This window comes from Schistocerca americana, chromosome 1 (assembly GCF_021461395.2).
Source record: "Schistocerca americana isolate TAMUIC-IGC-003095 chromosome 1, iqSchAmer2.1, whole genome shotgun sequence".
Taxonomy (NCBI): Eukaryota; Metazoa; Arthropoda; class Insecta; order Orthoptera; family Acrididae; genus Schistocerca; species Schistocerca americana.
In genome coordinates this window covers 285,118,032-285,142,205 of record NC_060119.1, presented here as the reverse complement: position 1 = coordinate 285,142,205, position 24,174 = coordinate 285,118,032, and the positions used below count along the sequence as shown (strand labels likewise).

The following is a 24,174-nucleotide window of genomic DNA, read 5'->3' as shown; positions in this document are numbered from 1 at the left end:
ACTACAACCCCGCGACCGTTCCGGTCGCCGTTACAACAGTATTCTTGTAATTTATGCCACTAGAAAATTGCATTACAGTAAAGCTCTTGGTGAAGTTATAATGTTATAAAATAGCGTCAATTTTATATTCGTTACTGAATTAAACGGGAGAAGCGCAGGAAAATGGGGTTTTGGACAGGGAGAAACTAAAATGTATCAGAAAAACGGGAAAATTAAATGAATGACAATAAACACGAAACGGTAGCATAAGGTGTGGAGAAACCGACACACTAAATTCTAAAAGAAAGCCAGCACATGATAATCGAATTTCTACAAAAAATAAATATATAAAAAATTTACCTATGTATGTAAATTCCAGTTACAGATTCCAACCGCTCCATGATTCATATGTAAATTATTTTGGCAGTTGTATGCACAGATACATAATACCATTTCTACATTCGTCATTGCTCTCTAAAACTACTGCGGTGTGTAACAAAAATTGGAATTGGTAAGTAGAACTGACCTTCTATATAGGTCACTTCTAGTTACCGGTTCTAATATTAGTAACTTTTTCGTAGTAGTTCAGAGAGCAATCGCAAATGTAGAAATCATATTAGCCTACATTTTAGTGCACAAACATGCTGAAAAAACGATCTAATCAATGAATCATAGAATGGCTAGAATCTATAACCATAACTGACATATATACGGGGTGGAACCTAATTACCGATTCCAACTTTTCCATGGTTCGTAATTTTGGAAACTTTTGCAGTAGATTTGTTTTAGTAGTATTTTTAGATTTCTTATTGAACTCAGAACTACTACGAAAAACTAATATGTAGAAATACTGTAACACTTTAGTGCACACACTTGTTATTAAAACGATCTAAATGACAAACTGTGGTATGGTTGGAATCGGTGACTAGAATTAACCCATATAGGTCAGTTCCAGTTACCGATTCCAGTATTTGCTGGACCGTACTTTCTGCCAATTTTCGTTACTTTTGTGCTCGTCCTGTTAGATTTAACAACTAGTATTAAAAGTTATCGCTTATTCATAATATTATGACTTCGCCATTTCTTGACGTAAGGGCTCTCTGTGCATTTCTTACTCGCTTAAATTACGATAATAATTTATTTCAGGCACGTATACTTCTCTTTTGCTGTTCTTATTTACTTTTCGCCACCTTTAATTCTTGTCGATATAATTGTGGCTAGCCGGCCGGAGTGGCCGAGCGGTTCTAGGCGCTACAGTCTGGAACCGCGCGACCGCTACGGTAGCAGGTTCGAATCCTGCCTCGGGCATGGATATGTGTGATGTCCTTAGGTTAGTTAGGTTTAAGTACTTCTAAGTTCTAGGGGACTGATGACCTGAGATGTTTAGTGCTCAGAGCCATTTGAACCATAATTGTGGCTAAGTAATTAATCACGTAAACTCTGTAATTTTATCGTATACTACATGTTGTGGCGTAGCAAGACAGCCACGCCACGGAAGTAGCCGAAAGGCACGCGTTTAGTTTACGCAGGCAAGAGATAGGTCTGTAACATGATACGCAATGAATGCTATAATGAAAAGTACGTAGCTTCTGGAATACTTAACTTTAATCCATCCTTGTTGTATACATCGCTATTGACGATGTAAGTGAGACTCCATAGATACATGCAATGTTACTAATGGCGCCTTGCTAGGTCGTAGCCATTGACTTAGCTGAAGGCTATTCTAACTATTGGCCCGGCAAAGGAGCGAGGCTTCGTCAGTGTAGTCGCTAGCAAAGTCGTCCGTACAACTGGGGCGAGTGCTAGTCAGTCTCTCAAGACCTGCCTTGTGGTGGCGCTCGGTCTGCGATCACACAGTGGCGACACGCGGGTCCGACATGTACTAATGGACCGCGGCCGATTAAAACTACCACCTAGCAAGTGTGGTGTCTGGCGGTGACACCACACTACATTCGTTTGTTTAGAATAAGATCAGTTGCTTTCACCTCTATGAAGCGTCTCTGCGTTAGGTATGACATCATTGCTCAAGGCCGACAAGTGCAATCGGACACTAGGATTGAACAAGATTTCAATTATATTACACCATGACGAAGCAGATGTTCCGAATTTAGTTACTACATTAGTTTGTTTACGAATATAATTAGTTACTTTCAAGAACTGACTCTTTGAAGCGTCTCTGCCTTATGCATGGATGATTTCTAAAGGCCGATGAGTGAAATCGAGCACTAGGATTGACAAAAGTAGAGGCTCTATTGCATCATGATCAAGCAAATGTTCCGAATTTAGTTACTGCACTAGGATTGAACAAGATTTCATTTATATAGCATCATGATCAAGCAGATGTTCCGAATTTAGTTACTACATTCATTTGCTTACGAATATAATTAGTTGCTTTCCAGAATTGACTCTTTGAAGCGTCTTTGTCTTGCGCATGGCATCATTGCTCAAGGCCGACGAGTGGATTCGACGACTAGGATTGACACAAATAAAGGCTATATTACATCATGATCAAGCAGATGTTCTAAATTTAGTTACTACCTTGAACGGTGTACCGTTGTGCGAGCGATGAATTGATATTGTGGTGAACGAAATATACCGACTGTGAGGATCGGACGTTCCATACTACAAATGCATCTCTGTGCTTAAGAACTCATTTTCAAGGAAATGGAGGCTCCGACGTGTGAGAGTATGAGGGAGACTATATTGTCGTGAAACGCCATCACGGTATATAGTAAATGTTCAAATAGATTTTGCACAAAATAAAATCAAATAACCAACATCAAGTATTTAAGATGCGTATATCTCCATACCAATTATCACGGTGCAGATATTGCGAGACGTAGATCGCTCGGAGCTGAAGTTTGGAACGATAGTGCCAACCTGCATTTTCCAACGTCATAATTCGTCGAGAGATTACCTCCGAAATAATGAACTTTAACTTGCTAAATTGTTGGATCTATCATCCAGACTCATCAAACAACTGGCTGGCTCTGAGCACTATGGGACTTAACAGCTATGGTCATCAGTCCCCTAGAACTTAGAACTACTTAAACCTAACTAACCTAAGGACAGCACACAACACCCAGCCATCACGAGGCAGAGAAAATCCCTGACCCCGCCGGGAATCGAACCCGGGAACCCGGGCGTGGGAAGCGAGAACGCTACCGCACGACCACGAGATGCGGGCTCATCAAACAACATAGCACACAGTTGTGCCGAGTGATATCCGTAGCGAGTAAAGGTTTTAGAGATATCTGGTGGAGCAGATAACGACGAAATGGCCACTGCGGAATACACTTCTTGCTCTCCAGTTGTACTTAAAACGAATTATTTATATTTTCCAGGTTTTCAGGAGAGTAAAGATAAAAGGGAATGAGGAACTAAGCTAAACTAACTAAAACCAATAACTAAACCAATAATTAAAATAAAAGCACACATAAAGAATATTTATTTGTAATAATAAATAGATCATGAATATATTTAGTTAACTAACAAATAATAGTATATAAAAATTGTAAGGCGTCCCCAGGAGCACATATACACTCAGATCACAATATAGTAGTGACGAAGAGGAGGCTGAAGTTTAAAAGATTAGTCAGGAAGAATGAATACGCAAAGATGAGGGATGACCGGACGTACCTGATGTTCCCTAAGGCTATAGATACAGCAGTAAGGAATAGCTCGGTAATCAGTACAGCTGAAGAGGAATGGGTATCTCTAAAAATGGCAACCAGAGAAGAAAAACAGAGGTATAAAGAAGGTAACTGCAATGAAACTATGATTAACAGAAGAAATACTGCAGTTGATCGATGAAAGAAGGCAGATGTCCTATCATCCTGTCACTTCTCTTTATCAGTGTTTTTTGCATATTCCCATCCTCTCCGATTCTGCGCGGAGCCTCCTCATTCCTTACCTTATTTGTCCACCTAATTTTCAAAATTCGTCTGTAGCACCACATCTCAAATGCTTCGATTCTCTTCTGTTCCGGTTTTCCCACAGGCCATGTTTCACTACCGTACAATGCTGAACTACAGACGTACGTCCTCAGGAATATCTTCCTTAAATTAAGGAATATGTTTGATACTAATTCCTTAACTTCATATACTTCGTGGCCATCAATTCTGGTGTTAAGTTGCTCGCTGTTCTCATTTCTGCTACTCCTTATTACTTTCGTCTTTCTTCGATTTTCCCTAAATCCATATTCTGTACTCATTAGATTGTTCATTCCGTTCAACACATCATGTTATTCTTCTTCACTTTCACTCAGGATAGCAATATCATCGACGAATCGTATCATTGATATCCTTTCATATTGAATTTTAATTCCACTCCAGAACCTTTCATTGCTTCTTGGATGTACAGATTGAACAGTAGGGGTGAAAGACTACATCCCTGTCTTACACCCTTTTTAATACGAACACTTCGTTCTTGGTCGTCCACTCTTACTATTCCCTCTTGGCTGTTGTACATATTGTATATTACCCGTCTCTGCCTATAACTTAACCTTATTTTTCTCAGAATTTCGAACATTTTGCTCCATTTTGTACTGTCGAACGCTTTTTCCAGGTCAACAAATATTATGAATGTGTCTTGATTTTCTTTAGTCTTGCTTCCATCATCAACCGCAACGTCAGAATTGCCTCTCTCGTGCCTTTCATTTTTCTAAACCCAAACTGTTTTCTAGCACATCCTCAATTTTCGTTTCCATTCTTATGAAAATTCTTCTTGTCAGCAACTTGGATGCATGAGCTGTTAAGCTGATTGCGCGATAGTTGTCGCACTTGTCAGCTCTTGCAGTCTTGGGAATTGTGTGGATGATATTTTTCAGGTAATCAGATGGTATGTCACCCCACTCATACATTCTACACACCACACTGAATAGTCGTTTTGTTGCAACATCCCCTAATGATTTTAGAAATTCTGATGGAATGTTATCTATCTCTTCTGCCTTATTTAGTTAGTTCTAAGTTCTAGGCGACTGATGACCTCAGAAGTTGAGTCGCATAGTGCTCAGAGCCATTTGAACCATTTTGAAGGATGTAGGTTTTCGCCAGTATAGTTCAATCTGTACATCTAAGAAGCATTTATGGAAATAAAAAAAAGGTTCATGAGTGAGACTGATTTCTAGAAGAAAGGATATCAATGATGTGGATCACTGATGACATTGCTATCCTGAGTGAAAGTGAAAAAGAATTATCTGATCTGCTGAATGGTTCAAATGACTCTGAGCACTATGCGACTTAACTTCTGAGGTCATCAGTCGCCTAGAACTTAGAACTAATTAAACCTAACTAACCTAAGGACATCACACACATCCATACACGAGGCTGGATTCGAACCTGCGACCGTAGCGGTCGCTCGGTTGCAGACTGCAGCGCCTAGAACCACACGGCCAGTCCGGCCGGCGATCTGCTGAATGGAATGAATAGTCTAATGAGTACAGAATGTGGACAGAGCAGCAGAAATGAGATCAGCGAGAAACTTAACATCAGGATTGATGGTCACGAAGTACGTGAAGTTAAGGGATTCTGCCATATAGTCCGCAAAATAGCCCACGGCGGACAGGAAGGAAGACATCAAAAGTAGACTAGCATTGGCAAAAATGGCAGTCCTGACCAAAAGCAGTCGACTAGTATCAAAAATAGGCCTCAATTTGTGGAAAAAAATTCAGAGAACGAACGTTTGCAGCACAGCATTGAATGGTAGTGAAACATGGACTGTGGGAAAACCGGAACAGAAAAGAGTCGAAGCATTTGAGATGTGCTGCTCCAGACGAATGCTGAAAATTAGGTGGACCGATAAGGTAAGGAATGAGTAGGTTCTGTGCAGAATTGGAGAGGAAAGAAATATATGGAAAACATTGATACGGAGAAGGGACAGAGGAAATCTGTTAACATATCAGGGTGTGACTTCCATGGTAATAGAAGGAGCTGTAAAGGGCAGAAACTGTTGAGGAAGGCTGAGAATGGAATATAAAAAAATGGTTCAAATGGCTCTGAGCACTGTGGGACTCAACTGCTGTGGTCATAAGTCCCCTAGAACTTAGAACTACTTAAACCTAACTAACCTAAGGACAGCACACAACACCCAGCCATCACGAGGCAGAGAAAATCCCTGACCCCGCCGGGAATCGAACCCGGGAACCCGGGCGTGGGAAGCGAGAACGCTACCGCACGACCACGAGATGCGGGCTAATGGAATATATTCAGCAAATAACTGAGGGCGTAGATTGCAAGTGCTACTCTGAGGTGAAAAGGTTTTCACAGGAGGGGGATTCGCGGTAGACCGCATCAAACCGGCCAGAAGATTGATGACTCAAAAAAAACTGTTCTAATCTACATGCACGATTAATCTTTAATCGCCATAAAACTTGCACCTCATAGATTTTGCTTCATTGGCTTGTATACGCTTTGTGTGACTTGTCTTGCTTTATTATTGTCAACTGTCAAGATGTAGTTCCACACTAGTAGATTTCTGTTTTGTAGTGAATTACACTTGTCTGAATAAAAAATATAATTGCTTGTGTTTTGTGTTGTAACCGCTGGTCTTTTGAAAACCGTATGGGACAGATATATTTAAAGTTCATATTACCCCACTTTTAGAATATATTACGACGTACATTTGTGGTTGTACACTGTTATTTCACTTTACTATAAGGCTGTACATCCAATATTGAACAATATTACTGAAACCATTCTTTTATCAGTAAATCCCTTGTTTCTACGAGTCAAGAGCAAAAGTAATCTCCTAACTGCCAATTAATTCGTTAAGAATTGTTAAAGGTAGAAAACAAGCTTTTCTCCAGCCACACTTAACTTAAAAACAGACAAAGGAAGTGTATGCAACCACTGCATCCTGGAGGATGCTGTTCTCAAATACACCTTGTTCTAGCCGGATTGCTAGTACTGACCATTTTGCTTTCCCAAATCTGAAGTGAACGACACCAGAAAGCTAAGGAGGCAAAACAGAGTCACCGGTGTGCTACAGAATTATTCAGACAAGCTTGTGTCTAGTAAACACGGACATTGTATCTTCTGGAGGCAACAGTATTCTATTGGACTTTTCAGTTATTTAATAATTTCTGTAGATGTTAATGCCAAGGTACTTTAGGATCTATGAACTAAAACCAGATGTACTTTGTCAGACATAGCCCAGTTAGACCTAAATGTGTAGTATGTATCACTGATTCATGAATCTCCGTTCTGAAAAATAATTTGACCGTTTTCACAGTGGTTGTTTCCTTCCTGCTCTACTGCAGTTGTCAATGAATTAGTTTTAGATTAAAATGATATAGCTCACCGTTACCTCTTCGTAGATTTATGACAGTCTCTTGGTACAAAATGGAGAAGATAAATCACGTACATGCAGCACAACTTCTCTTAGGGTTGCGAAGTTCGGGTTTGCACTTGCGCTTTCTGCTTTCCATAATGAACTTAGGTGTAGCGATACTGGGGGTTTCATTAGCAACTTGGCGCGCACAGACCGCGAAAGTTGCGCTCTGCAAAAAGATCACTCCAGCAACTTGGGCCATCAGCGCGAGTCGATGCTGTGCGCCATGGTTTGCTGCTTTGTTTATCATATCTTCCTGCTTCCCGTTAATTAGGTATTTTTATGATGAACTGCATTTCGTCCTTGAAGACTTAAGAAGTGAAGTCTGCACACCTTATGGTTTCTATGAGTAAACTGCCAAAAGAGATTAGCAACTGCGGAAGCATTTTCACATGCAGGCTGATATTGTCTTGTTTGATCCTAAATATTACGGTGGTTCTTCTGGCTCTACAGTTGAGGATGGTAGTGGGACAAAGTTCGTTTCAGGACAGTGTGTTAGTGCAGGTTGCTTACATCAGGAACGAGCGAGGTGGCGCAGTGGTAGGCACACTGAACTCGCGTTCGGGAGGACGACGGTTCAATCCCACGTCTGGCCATCCTGATTTAGGCTTTCTGTGATTTCCCTAAATCGCTTGAGGCAAATGCCAGGATTGTTGCTTCGACAGGGCATGGCCGACTTCCTTCCCCATCCTTCCCTAATCCGATGAGACCGATGACCTCACTGTTTCTTCTCTTTCCCCAAAGAAACCCCACCCAACCCAACCCTGCATTAGGGGCAAACTTATTATTCTCTTTTGACTGACAGGTACTTAACCTATTGTTCTGCTAAGAAGATTATGACCTTTTGGCGAATAATCTGTCCTTTTGATTGATAAGTTCTTAACCTATTGATCAGTTAAGTGGTTTTCCATGTCAACCCCACACTTCACCATCCTCCTCCCACATCCCTCTGGGGACTCCTACTCGGCAATGCAAGCAAGTTTATGATATCAACTTAATTGATTTGAAACTTCCTGGGAGAACTGTGTGCTGGACCGAGACTCAAACTTGGGACCTTTGCCTTTTGCGGGCAATTGCTCTACCAACTGAGCTACCAAAGCACGACTCACGTCCCATCCTCACAGCTTTACTTCTCCCAGTACCTCGTCTCCTACCTTCCATATACTTTAGAGAAGCTCTCCTGCAAACCTTGCAAAACTAGCACTCCTGAAAGAAAGGATATTGTGGAGCCTGGGGGTTTGCAGGAGACCTTCTGTAAAGTTTGGAAGGTAGGAGACGAGGTACTGGCAGAAGTAAAGCTGTGAGGACGGGGCCTGAGTCGTGCTTGGATAGCTCAGTTGGTAGAGCACTTGCCCGGAGAAATGCAAAGGTTCCGATTTCGAGTCTCGGCCTGGCACACAGTTTTAATATGCCAGGAAGTTTCATATCAGCGCACACTCCACTGCAGAGTGAAAAATCTCATTCTGGAAACTTGATTGATTAATTAATTAAATAGATTAATTAATTAAACCTCTTCTGGGTACCCCTTCAGCCCTCCCCCTCCCCTATACCACCCTGGAAATTGGTGGGAGAAAGACTCAGTTAATTGGTCATTAGGAGGGAAATCGATTGCAGTGTGAGGAATATTGGTTAAGCAGTTTGGACAATGTGTGGAATACTGTTTATTTAAGCAACTTCCGGGTTATAAGATGATATATGGAATACTTAAACAACTGCGATGCTTTTTCATTCCAGTCGCACGAGGAATGCCGTCATGAAACACCCATCACACACAATCAGTTGGTAGAGCACTTGCCCGCGGAAAGGCAAAGTTCCCTAGTTCGAGTCTCGGTCCGGCACACAGTTTTGATCTGCCAGGAAGTTTCGTATCAGCGCACAATCCGCTGCGGAGTGAAAATCTAATTCTCATAATTACACTGATAAAAATCCTTCGATCGTGAAACACGCACTGCCCGCTAAAGCACGCAGTGCCAGCGCGCACCACCTGTGCAGGCTGCCCAGATTCTGGCTGCTCTGGTGGCCCTGCAAAGTGATGTGTCTGTCAGCGGCTGCGCCACGCGGCTGTGTCCAAGAGGTGTCTGCTCGGGCCCCGTGACTGACAGACCAGACGTCGCACTAATCCCCGAACAAAAGCACCTGAGAAATTACACTACTTGCCATTAAAATTGCTACACCAAGAAGAAATGCAGCTGATAAACGGGAATTCATTGGACAAATATATTATACTCGAACTGACATTTGATTACATTTTCACGCAATTTGGGTGGATAGATCCTGACAAATCAGTACCCAGAACAACCACCGCTGGCCGTAATAACGGCCTTGGTACGCCTGGGAATTGAGTCAAACAGACTTAGATGGCGTCTACATGTACAGCTGCCCATGCAGCTTCATCATGATACCACAATTCATCAAGGGTAGTGACTGGCGTATTGTGACGAGCACCACTGACCAGACGTTTTCAGTTGGTGAGAGATCTGGAGACTGTGCTGGACAGGGCAGCAGTCGAACATTTTCTGTAGCCAGAAAGGCTCGTACAGGACCTGCAACATACGGATGTTTATTATCCTGCTGAAATGGAGGGTTTCGCAGGGATCGAATCAAGGGTAGGCCGGCCACGGTGGCCGTGCGGTTCTAGGCACTTCAGTCCGTAACCGCGGGTCTGCTACGGTCGCAGGTTCGAATCTTGCCTCGAGCATGGATGTGTGTGATGTCCTTAGGTTGGTTAGGTTTACTTAGTTCTATGTTCTAGGGGACTGATGGCCTCAGATGTTAAGTCTCATAGTGCTCAGAGCCATTTGAACCATTTTTGAATGAAGGGTAGAGTCACGAGTCGTAACACATCTGAAATGTAACGTCCACTGTTAAATGTGCCGTCAATGCGAACAATAGGTGGCCGAGACGTGTAACCAATGTCACCCCATACCATCACGCCGGGTAATACGCCAGTATGGCGATGACGAATACACGCTTCCGATGTGCGTTCACCGCGATGTCCCCAAACACGGATTCGACCGTCATAATGCTGTAAACAGAACTTAGATTCATCCGAAAAAATGACGTTTTGCCATTCGTGCACCCATGTTCATCGTTGAGGATATCATCGCAGGCGCTCTTGTCTGTGATCCAGCGTCAAGGGTAACCGCAGCCATGGTCTCCGAGCTGATAGTCCATGCTGCTGCAAACGTCGTCAAACTGTTCGTGCAGATGGTTGTTGTCTTGCAAACGTCCCCATTTGTTGACTCAGGGATCGAGACGTGGCTGCACGAAACGTTACAGCCATACGGATAAGATGCTTGTCATCTCGACTGCGAGTGATACGAGGCCGTTGGGATCCAGCACGACGTTCCGTATTACTTTCCTGAAACCACAGATTCCATATTCTGCTAAGTCATTGGATTTCGACCTACGCGAGCAGCAATGTCGCGCTACGATAAACCGCAATCGTGATAGGCTGTATTCCGACCTTTATCAAAGTTGGAAACGTGATGGTCCGCATTTCTCCTCCTTACACGAGGCATCACAACGACGTTTCACCAGGGAACGCCGGTCAACGGCTGTTTGTGTATGAGAAATCGGTTAGAAACTTTCCTCATGTCAGCACGTAGTAGGTGTCGCCGTTTCGCCAACCTTGTGTGTATGCTCTGAAAAGCTAAAAAAGCTAATCGTTTGCATATCACAGCATCTTCTTCCTATCGGTTAAATTTTGCGTCTGTAGCACGTCATCTTCGTGCTGTAGCAATTTTAGTGGCCACTGGTGTACTATCGAATCACATGCTCTCTCTCTTTCTCCTGCACGCGCCGTCGGTCGCGGTCGGACCTATCTGCAAACATAGCAGCATTTACCCGGTAAACCCCTCCAGAATACCGACACATGTGAGAACTCCCTCCATGGCAAATTCCTGACTGAGAATGGATTCCAGCATGGGCTCTAAGCTGCCATCTGTGCTGGAGAGGAAGGATATCACGACAGGAAATTCAATTGTAGAGCATAGGATTTACAATTTATTTTTAAAATGCAATTCGTAGGGGCTGGATCTCACTTTTATTTGGTGTGAAAAGCTCACACCCAGCAACTACATGCCATAGTCATATAATTACAGCGCTGTAGAACGCAGGGCTTGACTGAGCTAGCGCACAGTGCCACCACCAGAGGATGTCCCAACCTCAACCCTTCTCCCTTCCCTCCCCATTCATCCAAGAAGAAATAGTTAAGAAAAATACCCACTCTATGCTGGAAAGGAAGGATCTCACGACATGAAAATCAAATAAAAGCCGACGTTATATTCATACATACTCTTTATTTAATCTTTTTTGGGAGACAGGGTGCCCCCACTTGGATAGATATCATGACTGCACCCTCCACCCTTGCTCCCCATGAAATAATAACTGTAATCACGACGGAATGGAGGAGGAGGAGGAAATTTAGTGTTTAACGTCCCGTCGACAACGAGGTCATTAGAGACGGAGCACAAGCCCAAATTAGGGACGGATGGGGATGGAAGTCGGCCGTGCCCTTTCAAAGGAACCATCCCGGCATTTGCCTGAAGTGATCTAGGGAAATAACGGAAAACCTAAATCAGGATGGCCGAACGCGGGATTGAACCGTAGTTCTCCCGAATGCGAGTCCAGTGTGCTAACCACTGTGCCACCTCGCTCGGTACCACGGAATGGAATGAAGTGCAGTATAGTTGTTCTGCCGTGCGCCCACGTTTAATTTCGCGTTGATTCCCGCGGATTTGGAATACCTCTGGCCGCAAGAGCGCATGTAGTGTAACTGTCACCGGTAGAGGGTAGGTCGGAGGAGAAGGTAGTTAAGGGCTGCGGCGACCTGGAGAAAGGGAGTGCTTGACACGGGAGGCGATGAGCGCAAGTGAGGCGGCGTGTTGTTGTGGCCTGTTGGCAAGATTGGTGCCTTTGCTCACGGCGGGTTTGGTGGGCCGAGTGTTGGTCGCAGCTGGAAGATTGCTCGTTAAAAGCTGCTGCGGCAGGACGCACAGTATTCCGCCTGTCCTCAGCTATTAAAGTTAAAAGCAGTTTGTGTCCATTTGGGTGCCGAGTTGGAGTCCAGTCTGACCTTTGCAAGTACTGGAAGCCGTGGCGTCTGCTGGATGATACCCGTTGGTTTCCGACCTTCGTTACATCGTTCTCTTGGCGGCCTCTGAGAAAGCGTTTGTCAATGGACGCTGGATTTTACGAGAAATCACGGTGAACATCCGATTAGTGTGCACGTCACTTGATGTCGCGGGATGGCTGTTGTGACTCCGTATCCTGGTTCAAAATGGCTCTGAGCACTATGGGACTTAACATCCATGGTCATCAGTCCCCTAGAACTTAGAACTACCTAAACCTAACTAACCTAAGGACATCACACAACACCCAGCCGTCACGAGGCAGAGAAAATCCCTGACCCCGCCGGGAATCGAACCCGGGAGCCCGGGCGTGGGAACGAGAACGCTACCGCACGACCGTATCCTGGTCGCCAGTTGTTGTATATATAAATGAGTTATTTATGAAGGTTTCACCCGGTACTACTTGAGTTCAGTTCCGTCAATGTGTGTGTGCTTGTGGCTGTCGCTATTCCAAAAAAATGGTTCAAATGGCTCTGAGCACTATGGGACTGAACATCTGAGGCATCAGTCCCCTAGACCTAGAACTACTTAAACCTAACTAACCTAAGGACGTCACACACGTCCATGCCCGAGGTAGGATTCGAACCTGCGACCGTAGCAACAGCGGGGTTCCGGGCCTCAGCACCTAGAACCGCTCGGCCACAGCAGCCGGCTCACTATTTCAAATCGATTTTAGACTCTAAGGGTAAAGAATGCAGATGAAATTCTTCTGATTTACGAATTGTACTTTATAGTCAGTGACCTTATTTCCGAGGCATGTCTATAGTTACCTGTTGGCTAGTATCATGAGCTCGAGCTATTTACTAAATTGTTTGCATCTCCTTCCCCCCCCCTCCCCCCCCCAAAAAAAAGAAACTAAAGAAAAATTTTATACCTGAGTAGTCAAGTCAAAGTTTAGTATGTTTAATTTTTCCTAAATAACTGACGAGGAGTCTCTGTGTTACAGGATAGTTCATTGTATTTCTTGTTAACTGTGGCCTAGTTAAAGATTCCTGTTTACCATAATTGATATTTTTTATGAAGGGTTCTAGTACTGTGTTAGCGGCAACCACCGTCCTAGGTTAGTAGAGGAAGAGGATTTACTGCTACTGGTGTAGCCTCTGCCACCGCCTCTATCATCATATATTAGAACCATGTTTGTCAGTTTGGTTGCTTCGTAGTAAAAAAAAAATGTTCAAATGTATGTGAAATCTTATGGGACTTAACTGCTAAGGTCATCAGCCCCTAAGCTAACACACTAGTTAACCTAAATTATCCTAAGGACAAACACACACACCCATGGCCGAGGGAGAACGCGAACCTATGCCGGGACCAGCCGCACACTCCATGACTGCAACGCCCTAGACTGCTCGGCTAATCCCGATCGGCCTTCGTAGTCAATGGCGTTTTGATAATTACTGGCAATAGCCGCTGGTGGATTTTTTGTGCCATACTCATTTGATCATATGTTTTGCTGTTTGTAATGTACATGTATTTTTACTTCATTTAATATTCATTACTAAAAGGAAGTGATTTTATAAAGTTGTCGTTTTGAGGTGTTTACCATCAGTTGAGTTATTCAAATTTAGTCTTTTCAGTTCTGGAGGAACTTTGTTAATGTTATTCCTGGATTTTTGCTTTTTAAAAATAAATTCATTGGTGTTTTTAGAAACGGTAATAAGTTCATTATGACTCAGTACCTCTGCACTCAGCACCACTTCACTACCGCAGCCGCGCGGGGTAGCTGCGCAGCCTGAGGCGTCTTTTCACGATCCGCGTGGCTCCTCCCGTCGCAGGTTGCCTAAGTTCGTATAAGGTAGATTCAATAGTGTGTAATCTTAGGGACCGATGACTTCAGCAGTTTGGTCGCATAAGACCTTTCCACAAATTTCCATTTTCCCTATCGCATTTCAGTAGTCATCGTTTGGGGTCTCCCGCATGTCTTAATTCCAGGTCACTTTACTAAATACTGACGAACATGGACTGGATATCGGTTTCCTTTGATCCCGCGATCCCCAAACAAAGCATGAAGTGGCAGCATTCTTTTGATCGGCAAATTCTAGGCTCCCTTTCTGTCTCCGTCTCTCTCAAGAGGCCTCTTTCACCTCTCCTCATAATACTGTATTCCTATTGGCTAATGCTGGACACAAAGGGACCGCTGACGCAAGTTAGATATCAAAAATAGAGTGAAATAATCCATTTGCACTACTCTGCCAAATTAATGGTACGACAATTCACAAGAGTCAAATAGATTGCTTAAAATACTCTCTTCCACCTTACAATGATCCATCCTCATAGTAAAATATATTTTCAACGTTTGCGTACCACGCGAAAACATTACGCAAATCAAGTAATGAAATATCTATCACAAATATGTCGTAGTGCGAAATACGACCGGGTTCTTGTACGCACCAACGTTTGGGAGCATAAACACCCAGCTCTACCACATCGTTTCCACAAAATATATCTGATAAAAAAAAATCCTGAATATCATGCAGACTTCATATCACCAGGAGCGCTCTCCACTAACCGCAGGATAGCGCCGTCTGCGATGACTGGGAGAGAGGGACCTACTCCCATTGCCGACCATGCACGTCCTTAGTGATCGCACGTGTGCACAAAATACGACTATCAGAAACAGTAAATTGATCGGTCGGGAATTTGACGTCACGATTTGGTTTTAGAAGTACTATAGACTTCTAAATTAGTTCTCTCCGCTACATTCGGAAGGAGGGAGCCCAGCTGCGTGATAGAACAGAGACAACAGCAAATAATACTGCAAGACAGAATCCACTGCGGTGTATTGAGAAGCACTAAACACGACGCACTTCAGGCATGATGCAATTCATAGCAACAAGCTGTCAGAGTTAGATGTCAGAGATCGCTATCAATTGGGAATCTAGTGTCGCGACTGGGTTTTTCAAGAACTATAGAATTCCTAAATCGCTTCCCTCCACTACATTCAGAAGAAGAAGGAGGAGGAAGGTTACACTGCGCGCTACAGTGTGACGGCTACGGTCGCAGGTTCGAATCCTGCCTCGGGCATGGATGTGTGTGATGTCTTTAGGTTAGTTAGGTTTAAGTAGTTCTAAGTTCTAGGGGACTGATTACCACAGTAGTTTAGTCCCATAGTGCTCAGAGCCATTTTATTACAATGCGTGATAGGACAGAGACAACAGCAAATGCAACAGCAAGAGAGTCCATTGCGATGTATTGAGAAGTGCTAAACATGACAAAGGTTACGCAGGACAAAGCGGATCAGGTTGTGGAAAGGGGCCAAGATCAGTTGTTACTGTTAGTTATACAAGAACACATAACTTTATTCCTCGAAAACCTATGTACAGTTTTCTCTTTAAAACAACAAGGATAACTAACTGCTGAGAGCTCAAGTGACTTCTCAAAAATAAGTTTAAATAATTCCTTTTAAAACACAAGGATTTAGAGAAACGGCTGAAGGCCTTACTTAAGTGAAATTAAAATATCTTCTTGGCTAAAGGCGGAAATAATATTTCAGATCAGCAAAGGAAGTTCTTTAAAAGGCAAGCATTTACAAATTTCGGTAAAAAGCAATATTCAAATTAATTCCTAGGCTGAAAGCCCAATAATATTTCAACATAATAAAAGGAAACCTTTAATGACAAGCATTTACACACTACAACAGAAAACCATCTTAAGAAAACTTGAAATATCTTGACAGCTGAAGGCCCAAACAATTATTCAAAACTTATAGACAAACCTTAAGATAAGCATTTACATTTTAAGAATTCAGGATAATTAAAGACAAACCTTACGGACAGGGCTTTACATATGACGGCTGAACGCCAGAGATTTTAAAACAAACGCGGCTGAAGGCCTAAACACAGAGGAAACAAGAGTTTTAAATAAAACACGTCTGAAGGCCTAATCTTAAAATACTTCACATGAGATTCGGCTGAAGGCCATATACTAAACATAAAACAGACAAAATTAATACATGGCTGAAGGCCTGGCAAGACAGAATCCACTGCGGTGTATTGCGAACAAAGAACACTTACACAAGGACCCAGTCCGTGCAGTAGTTGCCGTGGATGGATATCAGGCATCGCTGAAACACACGCACATCCCTTTCACTCAGCTCAAAGACAAAGAAAATGACAATCACAAATAACAAACAGTTGTGCTCAGAAGTGCCCCAAGGGTCGGCCAGGGGAGGAAACTCTAACAACAGTTTAGGTGAGACAGGCAGCCAAGAGTAACAGTAAATAATCGGGTGCCAACACGACCTAGGGACGACTGAATAACCAACCAACAACCTAATCAATTCCCTCTGTCGCAACAGACCAACTGCATACTCCAGTACGCAGACAGCATTCATCTGCTCAGTGGAAATCACAGAAGCTACACACTTGCACAAGAACTCGAACAATCGTAAAAGCAATCACTGTGGAACAACGAAGACGAATCAATCTGACGCACAGAGAGTTTCCACAAGCGGTCGGCGACCAAATACACGACGTCCAATAAGATGACCGACCGAACGACCAACCCAGGTCGTTCCCACTCAAGTTACGTGTGTCGGCAACGGTCGGGTGAGTCTTGGGCGTCCGAATCTGACTGCAGCTCCAGCCCGACTCAACTCCTCCAATCGGAACTCGGAGACACGGCGACCCGGGCACACTGGCTCGGACCCATCCATGCAGAGGTAACTCTTTCCCATTGGCTACAACATCTCTGCACAAGGAAGGAACCGACCCATGTCCGGCAAGATGACCAACTGACGAGGCCCAGAAACGGTCAAAAGATGAGACGACCAGCCGAACGACCAAACGACGATCGTCCCGCTTCAGTCTCCTTCCGTCGGACAGTTCACGTGTGTCGCCTGCGGCCGGCGAGTACTGGCTGTCCTCACCTCACTGGCGCTCCGTCCCCCGACGGAACTCCCGACAAACGACGAGCCGGAAATACTAGCGGTCGCTTCAAAGATGATAAGACAGTGCTCTATCGATTCGCGCTGTTGCTGCCGCTCACAGGCAGGAAAACCAGAAACTTAGTGACGCCAGTAAATCGAATTAAGGAGAAAACGAGGCGACAGAAGCATAAAAACAAGATGACGAGCAATAAACGGCTTGACCGCGAGCCGCGCAAGGCTCAGACACACTTAAACAATGACGCATTCCGTGCAGTAGTTGCCGTGGACAGTTATCGGAGATCGCTGAAGCACACGCACATCCCGTGCACTCAGCTCCGAGATGTCCACACATAGCACTGCTGTCCATTAGTACACCGCCAGCGCCGTCGTTCAGGAACCAGGGGAAAACACAGTCGCGGCCACTGCCGTAGTCGTGGACGCACGTCTAAGCCAAAGTGAACCACTCCCGGCCACGAAGGGCATCTGGGGAGGATTGGAGTGGCAGGAATCCGGATTTTGTCACTATGTCCACTGCAGACATCTATTTCATGTAATCTTCTCTCACGCAACACGCACTCGTCCAGAACCCTGGTCACTTCGCCAGCCTTTGCTGCTGTGGCCCTGATCAGACAAGTCAGTGGATATTGTACCCAGCCCAGGCTGAGCTAGTCCGTTAGTTTTGGGTCCCGACTCCTTGTGACCGCCACTGCATATATCTGCGGTGCACTTTGAAGTAAACAGCTGCAGCTTGCACGCAAATAGTACTTCTAAACAGTTCCACCCCGACATAAACCCACCACTTCAGAGAGAATTTACTTTATCCAAGCTGAAGCATTCACCTCAAATTTCTAACGTGAGATGTAGATTTCTCCCTTTTATACGAGTTCTTTTAGAAGATAGAAGAAATCGAATAATACATACGTTTCCATATCGCTAAAGTATTGTTCCTTGTTGTGAAAATCCTGTACTGGCTATGGAATAGGGTATATTGCCTCTAAGTATTCCTCCATCAAGTAGAAAAATCTTTCCTTTTCTACCACGCCCTGGATCGCAGGACTAGAATATGAAACTCATTGTTGGACGAAGATGGAGTGCTAAGATCTACCACTGTCACAGGCGGCCTCGTCATTTTCAGACTCTCTCCTAAGGTAAAAGGCATAGAGAAGTTGTAAATATAAGGTTTATACTACGTGTCACTTTACAATTAGATAAAATATCGGATTTTATTAGGATGGTTGTCTGTCCCTGTGTAGGCGAGAGAATCAAATATCCTTAAAAGAAATCATTCCAACGAAAAAATGGGAAGTCAGGAATCATATCCGTGATGCACTAGCCATCGCCTCCACCCAACAGGCGGGATGTAAAAGTTGGAAACTTGTGGTAGGGTCTTACGGGACCAAACTACTTAGGTCATCGGTCCCTAAGCCTACACACTACTTAATCTAGCCTAACACTGTTTAATCTAACTTAAACTAACTTACGCTATGGACAACACAAACACCCATGGCCAAGGGAGGACTCGAACCTCCGACGGGGGAACCGCACGGACCGTGACAAGACGCCTCAGGCTGCGCGTCTACCCCGCGTGGCGGCGGCATATCATTGGTATCAAATTGAAAGGCTAATTAATTAGATTGATCATGAAAGTCCTGTGCTTGGCGAAAAATTTTCTCTTTCGGTAGTCGGACTAACACTCACCAGGTAGTCCAGATAGGAATCCCTTGATAGATGCGATGTTCTTTTCAACGAACACCATTGAGAACAGATATTTGTGACTGATCGCAGAAGGATTTTACCTCCAGCATCGTACATGTGGCATCAGTGTGTCTTAAAAAGAGAGACGTAATCGTCTTACAAGCTACCTGATGTTAAAAACACTTTCACAATGACTACGTTACCACCATCCTGCATAAAAAGTGGACTTGGTTCTACAAGTACATACAAGTCGCGAGTAGCGTTACACTTTCTAGTAGAAATTCTGTCTGCGATTTCGAATAAAGTCTCTCTTTTTGAACCACTTACTTGTGTTGGATCCTATGGAGATGTCTTTTAATGATTACAACCACTGACGAATTATATTCGTCCCACTTTCATATTCTTCCAAAACTAGTCACCTTTTCCCCCTTCCTCAGTCTCTGCCCCGCCCTCCCTGGAGCTTAGCCAGTGTGACTGTTCCAATTTAATTCGGTAATGAGCAGAAGTCGGAGAGCGCTATGTCTACCACTTTCTGCATACTATGGAGAAAAAGGTTGACCTGAGTTAGTCCGAGAGGACTCGGTGGAAATGGGGATATTTTGTCATAGCTCCACCACTGGTGTAGCATGTGTAAGGTCTGCGTCAAAAAAAAGTTCTCTCCTGCAACTTGAGGTAGTATAGAAGACAGTACAGGCACTGGAAGGAGGACTGGAAGAAGGGGAAGCTTCAAAATGGATCAAATGGCTCTGAGAACTGTGGGACATAACATCTGAGGTCATCAGTCCCCTAGAACTTAGAACTACTTAAACCTAACTAACATCACACACATCCATGTCCGAGGCAGGATTCGAACCTGCGACCGTAGCGGTCGCATGGTTCCAGGCTGTAGCGCCTAGAACCGCTCGGCCACTCCGGCCAGCAGAGGGGGAAGGGTTTTGCAGCTGCATTGCTGTGTGTCTCCTAACTACATGCAGGTACCGCACTCGGAAGGTGATCTGCGTCCCTCAGGGTGCATTCATGTCTGTCACAGACATCATTCTATCATCATTATTTTGTACCATCCAACAGAGGGAAACTATGAACTATAAAAGCCCCGGTAACATCATCCGACAAAGAACTCGATAAGATTCATCTGTGGAGCAGTCTTCCGTTAAATACAGCGAAAACAAATACCGTATGTGTGTTGGCATCGAGAATATGTGGTGCTCCTATTAAATATACAGGTATTGATCTACTGGAGCAGGTGGCCAGTGATCGACGTCGCTTGCATGGACTGTGTAAAATTTCATTGCCTGTACTGTGAGAGGACCATATCCCACAGACTATCAGTCGCAAGAGAGTCTCCCTGTTTACATGTTTCAGTCCATTGGCTCTTACAGAAAACTGGACATCTCATGGTGTAAATCATGTTGCTCTGCTCCTACAACATGCACAGTGAATGATTGAAATAAAAGACAGTCACAACATAAACTAGAAGAGTTTCTGGCTTTGTGGTGCGTATCCAAACAGCTGTCCAAAGGCGGTTGATGACCTCTGCATTTAAACTCATCTTTCACAGGGGTGGTGGCAGATGACTTGGGGTTCCAAATGGCTCTGAGCACTATGGGACCTAACATCTATGGTCATAAGTCCCCTAAAACCTAACTAACCTAAGGACATCACACAATACCCAGTCCTCACAAGGCAGAGAAAATCCCTGACCCCGCCGAGAATCGAACCCGGGCGTGGGAAGCGAGAACGCTACTGCACGACCACGAGCTACGGACACACTTGGGGTTCCGTTTTGACTGATTTGTCATACTGCAGTCATGTACGTGATCACTGCTTCAGTACTTGCCAGCCACAGAAGGGTATTGCCCCTCCACCAAGACTATTTCTCCCTCTCAAACAAGCGATGCCAGTAAAACATTATGTGGTAATCAAACGTGGATGGAGAAGGCAGCGACGCTGTACTGTAATAAGCATCACAGTTGATAGTGCTATCAATTTTGGTAATATTACCAGTTTTTCAACGCCGACCAGTGACCCAGCAGCATGCTATCCAGTTTATGTATCATCACTAAACAACTTCTCAACTACTTTGCTAGTACGATATACTAGATTGCGAATGTAGACAGATGACTAAGGAGTACATGCAATCATTGTTAATCCTCGAACATACACAGACACAGACATATACACATGCCAAAGTATACCAGACAGTGATTACATACATCTAGCACCTCGATCATAGGGTGTAATTTATAATTACGATTCCTATGTGCATGGGAGATACAGAGCATTGTCGCATTCTTAGGATAATTGCCGATTTAATTTGTAGCTGACCAGAAGCAGACAACTACATTCCATGTCTCGTGATGAAGCAGAGTGAATCAAGTCCGTAACTGCTGTTCTGCACCAATCTTACACCCGGCACCAATGCAAGTGCACAAGATCTCTCCAGACTCGCGCATGTTGAGGAGATTAGCATTCTTATCGGTGCATAGTACTTACGAAAGTGCTGTGATGATATAACAGACGGTTATGAAGAAGAAGCGTGTAGTTTATGCATCATGGAGCTCTAGGGAATCTACTGCGCTATCAATTCAGACGTATTGTTCTACTGTATGATGCCAGTACCAAGAAGGTATTGGTAAGAGAAAACATAAACACATGAATTCCTAAGGCTACACAGTTCTTAAGTTAAAACACTCTACAACACTAGAGCGGTGCGGCTTCTGACTTATTAGCAGTGCGGAATGCAACGCTGTTAATACTCAAATATAAGAAAAGTATCCCCAACGTATGAGATACACTATCCATGCAAGTTTCTTTATGATATGCTGTGGTGATAAACTGTAAAGTAAACTACTACCAAAACCGAGCGAGGTGGTGCAGTGGTTAGCACACTGGACTCGCATTCGGGAGGACGACGGTTCAATCCCGTCTCCAGCCATCTTGATTTAGGTTTTCCGTGATTTCCGTAAATCGCTTCAGGCAAATGCAGGGATGGTTCCTTTGAAAGGGCACGGCCGATTTCCTTCCCAATCCTTCCCTAACCCGAGCGTGAGCTCCGTCTCTAATGACCTCGTTGTCGACGGGACGTTAAACACTAACCACCACCACCACCACTACTACCAAAGGATAGGATGGACATGAAAAGTATAGTAGCAGTCGCTTCTTACCTATATGAAACTGAAGATTCGATTTATGTCCAAGATGTAGTAGAGGAAAGGCCTACTTCGCTAACATATACGTTCGTCCAGAGGAGGGTACCAAAACAGGTTTTCCACTGATGGACATGGGCTGGAAGTCCTCTGGTGACCGTGGTTTGTAGAGGTTTGCTATTAACGATCGCAGATAGTGCTCTAAGTCACACACATTTAAGTATGTATGTGTTGAACTGGGGGTGTAGAAACAACAGAGAGGCTTTGTCCCCGTCGTAGCCCTCACCCCCCCCCCCCCCCCCCCCCCTGTCTCATTCCAGACGAGTGTAACATCAATGTTTGCGTGGTAGAGTAATTATGGTGTACGCATACGTGGAGACAGTACTTCAGCAGCGATCGTCGACATAGTGTAACTGAAGCGGAATAAAGGGAAACAGCCCGCATTCGTCGAGGCAGATGGAAAACCGCCTTAAAAACCATCCACAGGCTGGCCGGCACTTCGAACCTCGACAGTAATCCATCGGCCGGAATCGCGCCGGGAACCGTCACGCTCGGGAAGCAGTGCGGCAAGTCACGCACAACTGATACACCCACCAGAGAACAAATGCATGATAAATGACCTGCAGCAACATCTCCCTCTCTTCCTTGCAACTCCGTCTACTCCCTATCGTCCTTTAACGCACTTGCAAGTCCGTTTAAAGGCCGATGGCTCTCTTTTCCAGGAAGGCATCAAAGAGACCAGTGGACTTGCATGTCTCCCTATTACCTCAATAGACATATAGCAGAACGTTTCCATACAGCAACTGTTTGTTAGCTGACATCGCAAGGTGGAGAGTACAGACAAGCACATTGTAAATATTGTTTCTCAGAGTTTAAAGCATCTAAATAGTCCCGCACAAGGTGAGACACGTGATAGATTCTGTAGCTGTAAACTGCAGTTACTCCAGCAGATAATACAACGCTCTTTCGTGAGGACTCTTCATAAAAGTTTATATGACGATTGCCAATAACTTCGGGGTCACACCTGGGCTTGCGATCCGACATATGTAAATTTATTACTCTAAATTTGGCGTTCATCCACGTTAAGCATTCTATTCCAAACGTCTTATCACTGTCGAAGAAGAATGATTGTTTCCCTGGTTCCCGGTGCTTCCTTGTCAATATTTTATATATATACATATATATATAGTTTTCGACTTAGTAGTAGCTTCAAAGACTTTTTACTCAAAATACCTTAACATATTCGCTCCTATTCACTTGTTAATATTAATACCAGTGACTTGCAATCATCGCGTCAAGTAAAGTAACATGATACGCGATACCACGTCATATAACACGAAAAGGCATTTGTTATATCGTGCAATATAGCATAACGTATCATTAAAGTTTAGGACGCATGCATTGCCACTGTGTGATACTTTCTGTTATAGATGCACCCCCACTCGCTGATAGTTGCTGTTGTAGGTGCATCTCACCTTCTAGAAGCACATAAGTTTGTGTCAATTCGTTCTTACCCCTATTATTACATGGGCGGGTCTTACAAGGGAATGGTTCAATAAGACATATAGAAACCTACCCTGAAATTTTTTACACTGGAAGAACACAACGAAAGAAATGCACTGCCAGAATGTTAGCCCCTAAGAGGCACTGCAAGTATTTTGTAAGAAATGTTAAAGTTGCACATTTTTGCCGCGCGGAGAACAGCTTATAACAGCGGTTTGTACTGGCCTGTCCGCATAGCGCGCGACTCGGCGAATCATTCACGCTGCGCCGCGTAGCGGAATTATCCGGAGTTCACAGACACCAATTTTAAGCACCTAAAGCCTGGTTTACAATGGAGCGAATGGAAGTGAACACCTGCGAATAAGCATTTGCAGAAAATTCACTACCATTCGCTTGTATATGGGTAGAATCGTTTATACTAGAGGGAACGGAAGAGAACACGAGGTAGCGAACACTGCCTATGAACGCTTTGTTATTAATATTTAGTTTTTGGTGCTAATGTTCGGCATAGAGGATGAAAATC

At 44.1% G+C, this 24,174-nt stretch overlaps 1 non-coding gene across 1 annotated transcript; it reads left to right on the top strand.

Annotated features, from left to right (window-relative positions):
- The first annotated feature begins 21,864 nt into the window (after positions 1-21,864).
- Positions 21,865-21,937, top strand: Trnaa-cgc. Its single transcript has one exon. It is a non-coding gene; the product is annotated as a tRNA-Ala (tRNA).
- The last annotated feature ends 2,237 nt before the right edge of the window (positions 21,938-24,174 follow it).